This window comes from Rana temporaria, chromosome 5 (assembly GCF_905171775.1).
Source record: "Rana temporaria chromosome 5, aRanTem1.1, whole genome shotgun sequence".
Taxonomy (NCBI): domain Eukaryota; kingdom Metazoa; phylum Chordata; class Amphibia; order Anura; family Ranidae; genus Rana; species Rana temporaria.
The window spans coordinates 417793665-417808629 of record NC_053493.1 but is presented as its reverse complement, the minus strand read 5'-3'; positions in this window follow the sequence as shown (position 1 = coordinate 417808629).

The following is a 14965-nucleotide window of genomic DNA, read 5'->3' as shown; positions in this document are numbered from 1 at the left end:
TCAGTTTGTAAATCTTTTTGTATCAAAATGTTCACACCTTTAACCACTGTAACCAGCGGCGGTGCGTCCATAAAGGGCGCAGGAGCACCGCCCCCTGTCTCCTCCACCCGTCTATAGATATAGATAGAGGGCCAGATTCTCAAAAGAGATACAACGGCGTATCTCCAGATACGCCGTCGTATCTCTGAGTTGCGCCGTTGTATCTATGCGCCTGATTCTTAGAATCAGTTACGCATAGATTTCCCTTAGATCCGACAGGTGTAAGTCTCTTACACTGTCGGATCGTAACTGCATATTTACGCTGGTCGCTAGGGGCGTGTACGCTGATTTACGCGTCGAAATATGTAAATCAGCTAGATACGCGAATTCACGAACGTACGCCCGGCCGACGCAGTACAGTTACGCCGTTTACGTTAGGCTTTTCCCGGCGTAAAGTTACCCCTGCTATATGGTGGCGTAAGTGCGGCGTACCAATGTTATGTATGGCCGTCGTTCCCGCGACGAAATTTGAAAATTTTACGTCGTTTGCGTAACTCGTCCGTGAATGGGGCTGGACGTAATTCACGTTCACGTCAAAACCAATACGTCCTTGCGGCGTATTAGGAGCAATGCACACTGGGAGATTTCCACGGACGGCGCATGCGCCGTTCGTGAAAAACGTCAATCACGTCGGGTCACAGAACATTAACATAAAACACGCCCCCCTGTCCCACATTTGAATTAGGCAGGCTTACGCTGGCCGATTTACGCTACGCCACCGCAACTTACGGAGCAAGGGCCAGATTCACGTACACGCCTGCGCAGCGTAACGTAACCCGTTTACGTTACACCGCCGCAAGTTTTCCGATTTAGTGCCCGATCCACAAAGCACTTACCTGGAAATTTGCGGCGGTGTATCGTAAACACGTCTGGCGCAAGGCGGCCCAATTCAAATGGGGCGGGTACCATTTAAATCAGGCGCGCTCCCGCGCCGGACGTACTGCACATGCTCCCGTCGCAAATTTCCCGATGTGCTTTGCGCGAAATTACGATGCGCCGACGTTTTGTGAATCGCGACGTGATCAAATGACTTACGCCGGGAAATTTTTTTTTTTTTTAAAAAATTCAAAAGCGACGCGGGAAAGACAGGCATACTTTAACATGGTGGAGTACTTTTCCACCATATTAAAGGTGCCCTATCTTTGCGACGGAAATCTAACACTTGCGACGACATAACAACGGGAAAAATCTTCGTGGATCGCCGTAACTCCTAATTTGCATACCCGACGCTGGTTTACGACGCGAACTCCCCCCAGCGGCGGCCGCGGTATTGCATCCTAAGATCCGACAGTGTAAAACAATTACACCTGTCGGATCTTCTGGCTATCTATGCGTAACTGGTTCTATGAATCAGCCGCATAGATACTCTGAGAGATACGCCGGAGTATCTCTTTTGTGAATCTGGCCCTAAGTGCTTTGAGAATACAGCACTTGCCCATCTAAGTTGCGGAGGCGTAACGTAAATCGGATACGTTACGCCCGCGCAAAGATACGCGGATGTACGAGAATCTGGCCCAGAATCTATCTATGGTCGCTGCTGCCGCCCCCTATTCAGGTGCCCGGCCCCTTGTTGGGGCCGGACACCTAAATTTTTCGGGAAGCTCCTGATTAGGGCCGTTGGCTCTAATAGACTTCCAAATTGGTAAACAGCGGACGCAATGCTGTGCGTTTGCTGTTTACACAGTGTTGTGTTAGGGAAGCGAATAAATCGCTTCCATAACACTGACCCGCCTCTCAGCCAATCAGGTGCTCGGGTCTGGTTACCTGTCACCTGATTGCCTGAAGCATCAGGCGCTGTGATTGGATGCCTATGAGGTGTCCAATCATAGCAGATTACAGGAAGAGGACGGGGGAAGACACGAGGACTCGGGGCATTTAGGACAGCCCCGAGACAGGCAAGTGCCGGGCGGAGGGGGGGGAAACTGGCAGCGTTTGATGGGGCACAGTAGCGGCAATTGATGTGGCACATTGACAGCATTTGATGGGGCACACTGGCAACAATTGATGGGGCACACTGGCAGGAATTGATGGGGCACACTGGCAGCAAGTGATGGGCACACTGGCTGCAATTGATGGGGCACACTGGCTGCAATTGATGGGGCACACTGGCGGCAATTGATGGGGCACACTGGCTGCAATTGATGGGGCACACTGGCGGCAATTGATGGGGCACACTGGCTGCAATTGATGGGGTGCACTGGCGGCAATTGATGGGGCACACTGGCGGCAATTGATGGGGCACACTGGTGGCAATTGATGGGGCACACTGGCGGCAATTGATGGGGCACACTGGCTGCAATTGATGGGGCACACTGGCGGAAATTGATGGGGCACACTGGCGGCAATTGATGGGGCACACTGGCGGCAATTGATGGGGCACACTGGCTGCAATTGATGGGGCACATTGGCGGTAATTGATGGGGCGCACTGGCGGCAATTGATGGGGCACACTGGCGGCAATTGATGGGGCACACTGGCTGCAATTGATGGGGTGCACTGGCGGCAATTGATGGGGCACACTGGCGGCAATTGATGGGGCACACTGGTGGCAATTGATGGGGTGCACTGGTGGCAATTGATGGGGTGCACTGGCGGCAATTGATGGGGCACACTGGTGAAAAAAATGGGGCACACTGGCGGCAATTGATGGGGCACACTGGCGGCAATTGATGGGGCACACTGGCAGCAATTGATGGGTACAGTAGCTGCGTTTTGATGGCACAGTGGCGGCAATTTATGGGCACAGTGGCTGCGATTGATGTTTTTTTTTTTTTTTTTTCAGTTTGTTTGCGCCCCCCCAAATATTTTGAGCACCAGTCGTCCCTGACTTTAACCCTTTGATTGCCCCTGATATTAACCCCTTTCCAGCCAGTGTCATTAGCAAAGTGCATATATTTTAGCACTGATCACTGTATTGGTGTCACTGGCCCCCAAAAAAGTGTCAAAAGTGTCACTTACACACTATTAGATTTTCTGCGGATTTTTGTCTTCCGATTTACCAAAACCATGTAGTGCAAGGGCCTGACTGCATACAAATGTAAACTCTTATGCCGCGTACACACGATCGGAAATTCCAACAAGAAAACCGTGGATTTTTTTTCCCGACGGAATTTGGGCTCAAACTTGTGTTGCGTACACACGGTCACACACATCTTGTCTGAAATTCTGACCGTCAAGAACGCGGTGACATACAACACTACAACGAGGTCATCGAATAAGTATGGTCTTGACCATATTTGGTAAATGACATCACCCAGGATCCCCAGCTGGTTTGTAAACAAATCATCCATGGCTGCTGGGTGAGGTCGTTGGCCAACCATATGTATGATCATAATTGGTCAATACCATCACCCAGGGTCTCCCCCTGGTTTGTAAACAAAGGCCCGGATTCACAAAGCACTTGCGCCATCGTATCTCCAGATACGCCGCGTAAGTGCAAATATGCGCCGTCGTATCTGTGCGCCGGGCCCACAAAACTAAGATACGCCTAAAAACAGGCTTCATTCCACCGTCGTAACTTGCCTACGCCGGCGTAGAGTGGGCGCATATTTACGCTGGACGCATTTGGCGCTCCCATTGATTTTCTATTCAAATATGCAAATGAGGGAGATACGGCGATTCACGATCGTACGTGCGCCCGACGCAGGCTACGAGATGTGCGCGTAAGTTGTACGTCCGGCGTAAAGTTATGCCTCATAAAGGAGGTGTAACCCAGCAGCAGACATGGAAAGGTCTGCACCAGGGAACACAAGCCGACGTATTTTACGTAGTTTACGTTGGACGTGAAAATGACTAGGCGTAGGTTACGTTCACGCCGTAGGCAATGATCCGGCGTATCTTAGGCAGTTGTTCCGACGTATTTGTGAGCATGCGCACTGGGATGCGTCCACGGGACGGCGCATGCGCCGTTCATAATACGTATCTGTCTGGCGCTCGGCCCATCATTTGCATGGGGTCACGCCTCATTTGCATGACTCACGCCTACTTCCACTTACGCCGACTTACGCCTAGGAAACCTAGCACAGTTTTGGGAGGAAATGCTTTGTGAATTCCATGCTTGCCTCTCTGCGCTGCGTCGGCTTAGCGTAGAGGAGATATGCTACGACGGCATAAATGTGCGCCGATGTCTGTGAATCCGGGACAAACTGTCTAGGACTGCTGGGTGACCACAAAAAAGTGTAATCTCTTCTCTCCTCTCTCCTGACGCAAGATGATAAGCGGGAGGGGGGGTTGGGGGTTCCGATGGCGGTTGGGCCTGGGGACCATCGGCCCCTTACAGGTGTAAGCCGGGCCTGTAAGGGGCCCTGGGGATAAGAAAAACGGGAGGGGGGCCAGTCGGGCCCCTGGGGACCATCGGGCCCCTTACAGGTGTAATGCAATAAATAAATAAAATGGGAGGGGGGCCAGCCGGGCCTGTAAGGGGCCCTGGGAACCATCGGGCCCCTTACAGGTGTAATGCTTGTACCCCTCTAATGGCGGCCCTGAGCGGCAGCGTTTGGGCACAGTGGCTGCGTTTGATGGCACAGTGGCTGCGTTTGATGGGCACAGTGGCTGCGTTTGATGGGCACAGTGGCTGCGTTTGGTACAGTGGCTGCGTTTGATGGGCACAGTGGCTGCGTTTGATGGGCACAGTGGCAGCGTTTGGGGCACAGTGGCAGCATTTGATGGGAAAAGTGGCTGCGTTTGTTCAAAGTAGCTGTGTTTGATGGGTACAGTGGCTGCGTTTGATGGGCACAGTGGCTGCGTTTGGTACAGTGGCTGCGTTTGATGGGCACAGTGGCTGCGTTTGCTACAGTGGCTGCGTTTGATGGGCACAGTGGCTGCGTTTGATGGGCACAGTGGCTGCGTTTGGTACAGTGGCTGCCTTTAATGGGCACAGTGGCTGCGTTTGGTACAGTGGCTGCGTTTGATGGGCACAGTGGCTGCGTTTGGTACAGTGGATGCATTTGATACAGTGGCTGCGTTTGATGGGCACAGTGGCTGCGTTTTGTACAGTGGCTGCGTTTGATGGGTACAGTGGCTGCGTTTGATGGGCACAGTGGCTGCGTTTTGTACAGTGGCTGCGTTTGATAGGCACAGTGGCTGCGTTTGGTACAGTGGCTGCGTTTAATGGGCACAGTGGCTGCGTTTGGTACAGTGGATGCATTTGATACAGTGGCTGCGTTTGATGGGCACAGTGGCTGCGTTTTGTACAGTGGCTGCGTTTGATGGGTACAGTGGCTGCGTTTGATGGGCACAGTGGCTGCGTTTGATACAGTAGCTGCGTTTGGTACAGTGGCAGAGTTTGATGGGCACAGTGGCTGCGTTTGGTACAGTGGCTGCTTTTGATGGGCACAGTGGCAGCATTTAGGGCACAGTGGCAGCATTTGATGGGCAAAGTGGCTGCGTTTGTTCAAAGTAGCTGCGTTTTATAGGCACAGTGGCTGCGTTTGGTACAGTGGCTGCGTTTGATGGGCACAGTGGCTGCGTTTGATGGGCACAGTGGCTGCGTTTGATGGCACAGTGGCTGCGTTTGATGGGCACAGTGGCTGCGTTTGATGGGCACAGTGGCTGCGTTTGGTACAGTGGCTGCGTTTGATGGGCACAGTGGCTGCGTTTGATGGGCACAGTGGCAGCGTTTGGGGCACAGTGGCAGCATTTGATGGGAAAAGTGGCTGCGTTTGTTCAAAGTAGCTGTGTTTGATGGGTACAGTGGCTGCGTTTGATGGGCACAGTGGCTGCGTTTGGTACAGTGGCTGCGTTTGATGGGCACAGTGGCTGCGTTTGATGGGCACAGTGGCTGCGTTTGGTACAGTGGCTGCCTTTAATGGGCACAGTGGCTGCGTTTGGTACAGTGGCTGCGTTTGATGGGCACAGTGGCTGCGTTTGGTACAGTGGATGCATTTGATACAGTGGCTGCGTTTGATGGGCACAGTGGCTGCGTTTTGTACAGTGGCTGCGTTTGATGGGTACAGTGGCTGCGTTTGATAGGCACAGTGGCTGCGTTTGGTACAGTGGCTGCGTTTAATGGGCACAGTGGCTGCGTTTGGTACAGTGGCTGCGTTTGATGGGCACAGTGGCTGCGTTTGGTACAGTGGATGCATTTGATACAGTGGCTGCGTTTGATGGGCACAGTGGCTGCGTTTTGTACAGTGGCTGCGTTTGATGGGTACAGTGGCTGCGTTTGATGGGCACAGTGGCTGCGTTTGATACAGTAGCTGCGTTTGGTACAGTGGCAGAGTTTGATGGGCACAGTGGCTGCGTTTGATGGGCACAGTGGCTGCGTTTGGTACAGTGGCTGCTTTTGATGGGCACAGTGGCAGCATTTAGGGCACAGTGGTAGCATTTGATGGGCAAAGTGGCTGCGTTTGTTCAAAGTAGCTGCGTTTGATAGGCACAGTGGCTGCGTTTGGTACAGTGGCTGCGTTTGATGGGCACAGTGGCTGCGTTTGATGGGCACAGTGGCTGCGTTTGATGGGCACAGTGACTGCGATTTGTACACTGGCTGCGTTTGATGGGCACAGTGGCTGCGTTTGGTACAGTGGATGCGTTTGATACAGTGGCTGCATTTGATGGGCACAGTGGCTGCGTTTGATGGGCACAGTGGCTGCGTTTGGTACAGTAGCTGCGTTTGAAGGGTACGGTGGCTGCGTTTGATGGGCACAGTGGCTGCGTTTGGTACAGTGGCTGCGTTTGATGGGCACAGTGGCTGCGTTTGATGGGCACAGTCGCTGCGTTTGGTACAGTGGATGCGTTTGATACAGTGGCTGCGTTTGGTACAGTGGCAGCGTTTGATGGGCACTGTGGCTGCGTTTGATGGGCACAGTGGCTGCGTTTGGTACAGTGGCTGCGTTTGATGGGCACAGTGGCTGCGTTTGGTACAGTGGATATGTTTGATACAGTGGCTGTGTTTGGTACAGTGGCTGCATTTGATGGGCACAGTGGCAGCATTTGGGGCACAGTGGCAGCATTTGATGGGCAAAGTGGCTGCGTTTGTTCAAAGTAGCTGTGTTTGATGGGTACAGTGGCTGCGTTTGATAGGCACAGTGGCTGCGTTTGGTACAGTGGCTGCGTTTGATAGGCACAGTGGCTGCATTTTGTACAGTGGCTGCGTTTGATGGGTACAGTGGCTGCGTTTGATGGGCACAGTGGCTGCGTTTTGTACAGTGGCTGCGTTTGATAGGCACAGTGGATGCGTTTGATGGGCACAGTGGCTGCGTTTGGTACAGTGGCTGCATTTGATGGGAACAGTGGCAGCATTTAGGGCATAGTGGCAGCATTTGATGGGCACAGTGGCTGCGTTTGGTACAGTGGCTGCGTTTGATGGGCACAGTGGCAGCATTTAGGGCACAGTGGCAGCATTTGATGGGCAAAGTGGCTGCGTTTGTTCAAAGTAGCTGTGTTTGATGGGCACAGTGGCTGCGTTTGATGGGCACAGTGGCTGCGTTTGGTACAGTGGCTGCGTTTGATGGAACAGTGGCTTCGTTTGATGGAACGGTGGCTGCGTTTGGGCACAGTGGCTGCGTTTGATGGGCACAGTGGCTGCGTTTGGTACAGTGGCTGCGTTTGATGGGCACAGTGGCAGCATTTGGGGCACAGTGGCAGCATTTGATGGGCAAAGTGGCTGCGTTTGTTCAAAGTATCTGTGTTTGATGGATACAGTGGCTGCGTTTGATGGGCACAGTGGCTGCGTTTGGTACAGTGGATGCGTTTGATACAGTAGCTGCGTTTGGTACAGTGGCAGCGTTTGATGGGCACAGTGGCTGCGTTTGATGGGCACAGTGGCTGCGTTTGGTACAGTGGCTGCATTTGATGGGCACAGTGGCAGCATTTGGGGCACAGTGGCAGCATTTGATGGGCAAAGTGGCTGCGTTTGTTCAAAGTATCTGTGTTTGATGGGTACAGTGGCTGCGTTTGATGGGCACAGTGGCTGCATTTGGTACAGTGGCTGTGTTTGATGGCACAGTGGCTGCGTTTGATGGGCACAGTGTCTGCGTTTAGTACAGTGGCTGCGATTGATGGGCACAGTGGCAGCGTTTGGGGCACAGTGGCATCATTTGATGGGAAAAGTGGCTGCGTTTGTTCAAAGTAGCTGTGTTTGATGGGTACAGTGGCTGCGTTTGATGGGCACAGTGGCTGCGTTTGGTACAGTGGCTGCGTTTGGTACAGTGGCTGCGTTTGATGGGCACAGTGGCTGCGTTTGGTACAGTGGCTGCATTTGGTGAGCACAGTGGCTGCGTTTGGTACAGTGGCTGTGTTTGATGGGCACAGTGGCTGCGTTTGATAGGCACAGTGGCTGCGTTTGGTACAGTGGCTGCGTTTGATGGGCACAGTGGCTGCGTTTGGTACAGTGGCTGTGTTTGATGGGCACAGTGGCTGCGTTTGGTACAGTGGCAGCGTTTGATGGGCACAGTGGCTGCGTTTGGTACAGTGGCTGTGTTTGATGGGCACAGTGATGCTGCAATTGATCACCAGCCACCACTGATGTCAGCTATCCCTGGCCCTGGAGGTTCTCATTAGGCCTGGGACCATGCGTCATCATCGCCACCCGACAACGTGATTGACGATGGATTTACATTTCAGACATTTAGACCTTTTTTGAAATAGTACCGAGAACGTCTCTGCTACATTTCAGAATAAATATGACCTTCCCGGCCTAAATAATAAATAAGCCACCGGTCCAAGTTCAGCGACGCGGCATTTCACCAATAACGACATCACAGGGACAAATTAGACTTTCGGTTTCCTCCCGACCGCCCAACTGAGTAATTAAAGGGCCGATCATCGCCCCCCCCCCCCCCTCCGCCTAACCCGGTTATTAAATTCTGTAGCGGCTGAATTATAAATTATTAGAATGACCAACAAGAAGAAACGAAATTAAAAACCCGGGATTAAACCGTCATTTCTGCGTATATTAATGAATTCCGCGTCCAGAACAGAACGAACTTCATTATATTATAAAAGCCGCGCCATCGCCCAGGTCAGCACATCTCCCCGTCCAAATTGAATTTTAACATTAAAACGCGAATAATTTAACACATGGAAAATAAAAAGAATCCTCGGGGAGTAAAAACGATACAAAGTATTAATTAAAGCCGGCTTCCTTTCCGTTCCTTGAAATTTTAACCACTTCATTACCGGGCCACTTAAACCCCCTTCGTGCCCAGACCAATTTTCAGCTTTCAGCGCTGACGCATTTTGAATGACAATTGCGCGGTCATACAACGCTGTACCCAAATTATAATTTTTATCATTTTTTCCCCACACGTAGAGCTTTCTTTTGGTGGTATTTGATCATCTCTGCGATTTTTTTTTTTTGCGCTATAAACAGAAAAAGACAGAAAATTTTGAAAAAAACACACAATATTTTTTACTTTTTGTTATAATAATATCCCATTTTTTTTTTTTTTTATATTTTTTTCCTCGGTTTAGGCCGATACGTATTCTTCTACATATTTTTGTTAAAAAAAATCGCAATAAGCGTTTATTGATTGGTTTTGCGCAAAAGTTATAGCGCCTACAAAATAGGGGATAGATTTATTTTTTATTTTTTACTAGTAATGGCGGCGATCTGCGATTTTTTTTGTCAGGCCTGGGATATTGCGACGGACATATCGGACACTTTTGACACAATTTTGGGACCATTCACATTTATACAGCGATCAGTGCTATAAAAATGCACTAATTACTGTATAAATGTGACTGGCAGGGAAGGGGTTAACACTAGGGGGTGAGGAAGGGGTTAAATGTGTTCCCTGGGTGTGTTCTAACTGTGTGGGGGGATGGGGGTGACTGGGGGAGGTGACCGATGCTGTGTCCCTATGTACAAGGGACACAGATCGGTCTCCTCTCCTCTGACAGCACATGGAGCTCTGTGTTTACACCCCATCATTACACACAGAGCTCCACGTCCCTGCTGTGTTCCCGCCGATCGCGTGTACCCGGCGGACATCGCGGCCGCCAGGTACACGCATCGGCTTCCCAGCGATGCGCCTGGACAGTGTTTACCCGCTGCGCGCCCCCCCAGCGGCGCACGCGGGTAATGTAAACAATAGGACATCTAAAGACGTCCCCTCGGCACTTCAGGTCCGCGCTGCAGACGTCTTTTGTCTATAGCGCGGATCTGTAGTGGTTAATCGTATTTCTGGCTAATCAGCCGCGAGCAGAAGCCGGGAGCCTCTAAGCCCAGCTAATACAAGTACAGACTCACACTGGGCCGCGTTTGCTCTCAGATCCTATAAAGTCCCTCCTACTGCGTCGGCTCGGCTAGGAAAGAAAAACATTTCAATTAATAGAAAAGTCATTTTTTTTTTTGCATTCAAAAGAACCCCCTCCCCGAGGACGCGGCATGCGCGTTAAATTGTCTCGCTGCTTCGTCATTGTTTCCCGCGACCTCGCTGATAACATCCGAGCGCCCGAGTTATCTGCATTTCCCATTTATTGCCTTTTTTACGGCCTTTCGGCTCATTTTGCGTTACTTTAAACAGATGCAAAGTAGCTTTTCAGTGGAATCTCTGGTCGTGTCGCGGCCGCTGTTCAGCAATATCCATCACGGGGGCCTCTCGGTCTCCTCGCTCGTCTTTCAAGTTCATTTGTATTCCTGGGCAGTGGCGTTCTCGATTTTTCTGGCTGCCGTCTCGCATTGTGTTAATGGGGCTTTAGCTTTCCACTTCCAGCTTTGAAACTTTACATCCTCTCAGGGCTGTTTGCATATTTGCATTTCTCTGAGAGAAACAGTAGGTTTGCACCTTCAGTCTCGCTCACGGAGCTTGTGAAATTAACCACTTAAGGACCGGACCAATATGCTGCTAAATGACCCAAGGGGTTTTTACAATTCGGCACTGCGTCGCTTTAACAGACAATTGCGCGGTCGTGCGACGTGGCTCCCAAACAAAATTGGCGTCCTTTTTCCCCCACAAATAGAGCTTTCTTTTGGTGGTATTTGATCACCTCTGCGGTTTTTATTTTTTGCGCTATAAACAAAAATAGAGCGGCAATTTTGAAAAAAATGCAATATTTTTTACTTTTTGCTATAATAAATATCCCCCAAAAACATATATAAAAAGTATTTTTTCCTCAGTTTAGGCCGATACGTATTCTTCTACGTATTTTTGGTAAAAATAATCGCAATAAGCGTTTATCGATTGGTTTGCGCAAAATTTATAGCGTTTACAAAATAGGGAATAGTTTTATTTTTTTCTTTTTTTTTACTACTATTGGCGGCGATCAGCGATTTTTTTTGTGACTGCGACATTATGGCGGAGACTTCGGACAATTTTGACACATTTTTAGGACCATTGTCATTTTCACAGCAAAAAATGCATTTAAATTGCATTCTTTATTGTGAAAATGACAGTTGCAGTTTGGGAGTTAACCACAGGGGGCGCTGAAAGAGTTAGGGTTCACCTAGTGTGTGTTTACAACTGTAGGGGGGTGTGGCTGTAGGTCTGACGTCATCTATTGTGTATCCCTATAAAAGGGATCACTCGATCGATGCAGCCGCCACAGTGAAGCACGGGGTCGCGACGGAGCGGCTATTAACGAATAGCCGCGCCGTCGTCCCGGATCGCTCCATGCGGGAATCCAACCGCCGCATGTACTGTGGGGGGGGTCCCGATCGGACCCCCGACCCACATCTAGGCAGGGACGTACAGGTACACCCATGTGCCTGTACGTGCCATTCTGCAGACGTATATCTACATGCGGCGGTCGGGAAGTGGTTAAAATGCAAATTAATTTATAACTTTTTTGAAACGCGCTTTTCTGGATATTTTTGTTGTTAATCTGTCTCTCACTGTTATAATAAACCGACCAATAAAATTTCAGACCGATCGTTTCTTTGTCAGTGGGGCAAACGTACAAAATCAGCAGGGGTTAAAAACGTTTTCTCTCACTGTAGGTAGAGACAGTCCAGACCAAGCAAGGTCAGTACTTGGGAAATCAAATGATACTAAAAAGTCAGATGAAGGATAGCTGATAAAAAGCAGAGGCTCAAAGTTAGCCAGAAATAAATATGGTGCCACGAGGTTGGGCAGTAATTGGGATCAAGATGAATGATGGTGCCAAGAGGCCTTCATTGCTTAGCGTTGCAGACTTCAGTTTGCGATGCAGCTTCTGACAAGGTCAAATATGGGTATCCCATAACTACCGGAATTTTCCTTCACTCGCTCTCATGCCTCTTTTGGCACAAAATTGTTGTTTCGGAAGGGTTTGGATGACTTGTTCAATGGTGAGGGCCTGATTTCCCTTCAGCTTGAGTCAGCAAGCCCGCAATATTTTGTGAGCATACATTTTGAAGGAAGACTCACGGTAGATCCTGGAATTTAATCCTGTACGTTTCCGGAGTCACAACGTAGTGTTAAGCACAGTCTGTTTGACCCTTCTATAGTCCATTGGAGAGCCATTGTCTGGTTTGGGGTAGCCTGCACCCTCTTTCAGCAGGCCTACCAGGTGACAGACCCAGTCTGAACTGGGGGCAACTCCAGCAATTGATATAAGTGTTCAAAATCTTAGGCCTTGTACACACGGCCAGACATGTCCGATGAAAACGGTCCACCGACCGTTTTCATCGGACATGTCTGCTGGGAGGTTTTGGTCTGATGTGTGTACACGACACCGACGTTCTCTGACACGGAAGTTCAATGCTTCCACACATGCGTTGAATCAATTCAACGCATGCGCAGGATTTCGGGCCGCTGGTTATACGTCATAACCAGCAGACATGTCCGATGAGTCATACTGACCATCGGACATGTCCGACGGACATGGTTCCAGCGGACAAGTTTCTTAGCATGCTAAGAAACTTTTGCCCGCTGGAAACCTTTTCGCTAGCCCAGGAATCCAGTCCGGTAGGCCCTACACACGGTCGGACATGTCCGCGGAAACTGGTCCGCGGACCAGTTTCAGCAGACATGTTCGGTCGTGTGTACGAGGCCTTAGAGGAATCCTTTCACATCCCCTACAGCTTCTCAAAAGTGTTTAAAGCCCCAAGGTGACTCTAGGTGGGTCAGGCCCAAGGCTTCATGGACTGGGAAGGGAATCTCATCCTCTGGGGGCCCCAGGATTTCTGTCTCATGAGTCCTCCGAATAGCCTCCAGTTTGTCATGCAAAGCGGCTTCAGGACTGAGGATGGTCATTTCCTCTCATACCATATGATCCAAGGTTCCTAAGGCCGCGTACACACGATCAGTCCAAACCGATGAAGCTGACTGATGGTCTGATGTGCCTACACACCATAGGTTAAAAACCGATCGTGTCAGAACACGGTGACGTAAAACACAACGACATGCTGAAAAAAACTAAGTTCAATGCTTCCAAGCATGCGTCGACTTGATGCTGAGCATGCGTGGATTTTTAACCGATGCTTTTGCATACTAACCATCAGTTTTGACCTATCGGTTAGGCGTCCATCGGTTCAATTTTAAAGCAAGTTCTAAATTTTTTGACCAAAGGTTAACTGACCGATGGGGCCCGCACACGATCGGTTTGGACCGATGAAAAGGTCCTTCAGTCCGTTTTCATCGGTTTGGACCGATCGTGTGTAGGCGGCCTAAGGCTTGGCCTGTCAAACCCAGGGCTTCCATTCTCAATTCCAAGCTGCCAGTCCCTCAAGGTCTGGCTTCCTCTGTGGCTGTGACCAGCTAATCTTTGGAAAGGCCCTTGCGGGTAAGGCCTCGTTCCTGAGCCTTCTCTTCTAAACTTGCCACAGTCCAGATCCTATACTCACCCCCCCCTGTTAGGTCCAGAGTTAGGGGGTTCTGTCTTCAATCATCACTGTTCGTATTTTGATCCCACTGCTGCCACCAGTTTGTGATGGAGGTGTGGTTGGTACAGAGCACACAATGAGAGAGACGGGTGGTTTAAGGACTCATGGTGCAAGCTTTTCTTTTAGATTATAATTCTTTTTTATTTTAAAACAAATCAGTACAACACATATATATTAAAAAAAAAAAAAAAAAATACATAACAGAACATTATTACAAAACAACAGTCACAGTCCGTCTTATTATTATACATCCCCTTTAACCTTGTTGTCAGTATCAAACATATATCTCCTTCTTACATATCTCTCCCCTTCCCGAGCATCCCTGAGAGAGAAAGAAGAAAGGGAAAAAAAAAAAAAAAAAAAACACAACAACCCACCCTACTTCCCTCTCCTCCGACCCTTCTCCATATTTCTGTGGTTTCTCATTAAATCCCACATATACCCAATCCAAGTTCCCGGGCTCCTTCTATACCATTCAGCCTTATCCCCATTAACCTTCCCCCCTGTGGTCCATATAGGACTTCCAGGGAGTCCAAGTTCTTAAATATTTTTCCCTTTTATATTGTGTTGTCAGGACTAACTCTTCTAATTTGCTTATTTCCCTAACTTTACATATCCACATCTCCGCTGTTGGTGGAACTGGTGACTTCCACCTCTTCGTTATACAGGCCTTAGCGGCATCTAATAGATGGCATATAATCATTTCCCTATAGGCTTTTTCTGGTATTTGGTTTAAATGCAGAAGATAGAATTCCGGATCTTCCGGAATCTCATAATCTGAGCAAAACTGTAAAGCACTTTTAATCTCTGCCCAAAAACTCCTTAGCATTGGGCACTCCCAGAATATATGTAGCATCGTTCCTTTGCTTCTCTGGCACCTCCAGCATTTATCTGATACCTCTGCAAAGCAAGCTTTTCTTTATTGAGGGGCTCCTCTGTGGCTGCGACTAGATAATCTTTGGAAAAAGCTCTTGTGGGTAAGACCTAGTTCCTGAGCCTTCTCAGGCTTCTTCTGAGCCACAGTCCAGATCCTATACTCACCCCCCCCCCAGTTGGGGGGTGAGTATAGGGGGTGCTGTTTTCAATCATCACCATTCGTATCTTGATCCCACAGCTGCCACCAGTTTGTGACGGAGGTGTGGTCAATACAGAACACACAGTGAGAGAGACGGGACTCATTGA